The sequence below is a fragment of the Tupaia chinensis genome, unplaced genomic scaffold, assembly GCF_000334495.1.
Source record: "Tupaia chinensis unplaced genomic scaffold, TupChi_1.0 Scaffold000458_2, whole genome shotgun sequence".
Taxonomy (NCBI): domain Eukaryota; kingdom Metazoa; phylum Chordata; class Mammalia; order Scandentia; family Tupaiidae; genus Tupaia; species Tupaia belangeri.
Genome location: NW_006159967.1, coordinates 937,102 through 937,523, shown reverse-complemented (window position 1 = coordinate 937,523; position 422 = coordinate 937,102). Strand labels below are relative to the sequence as shown.

At 50.2% G+C, this 422-nt stretch overlaps 1 pseudogene; it reads left to right on the top strand.

Moving 5' to 3' along the window:
* LOC102470317 (high mobility group protein B1-like) overlaps positions 1 to 422 on the top strand; it is a 21,378-nt pseudogene that overhangs the window by 20,169 nt on the left and 787 nt on the right.

The window sequence follows — 422 nt, the reverse complement described above, 5'->3', positions numbered from 1 at the left end:
ACATATGAATTTTCCATCCAAAATACACTGTGCATTGGCTCAATCAAGCACATCAACATATTATGTTCTCAGCAAATGATTTCCCAATTTTTGTGTCCTGCATACCTTGCCTTTTGTTTTGCCATCCTAGATTCCCCATCCCCACCCTCTGCCATGTCCCGTCTTCCTCCTCCATTGTCCCTAACATTCATGATTGCCCTCAATGCCTTCCGCCCCCCCCCATTCAATTGTTCTACCAATGAACTCAATTAGTCTAGGTATATCCACTAGCTAGCACAGCTGACATATCCTTACACATGTATCCAAATCTGATCCTAGGCATAAACCCCAGGGAGTAGAATGAACATACGCAGCCTTGGCGCCCGGCCGGCTCCCGCTTCCGCCGGCCCAGCAGGACCCCGGGGGAGACGCGCAGAGCCCGG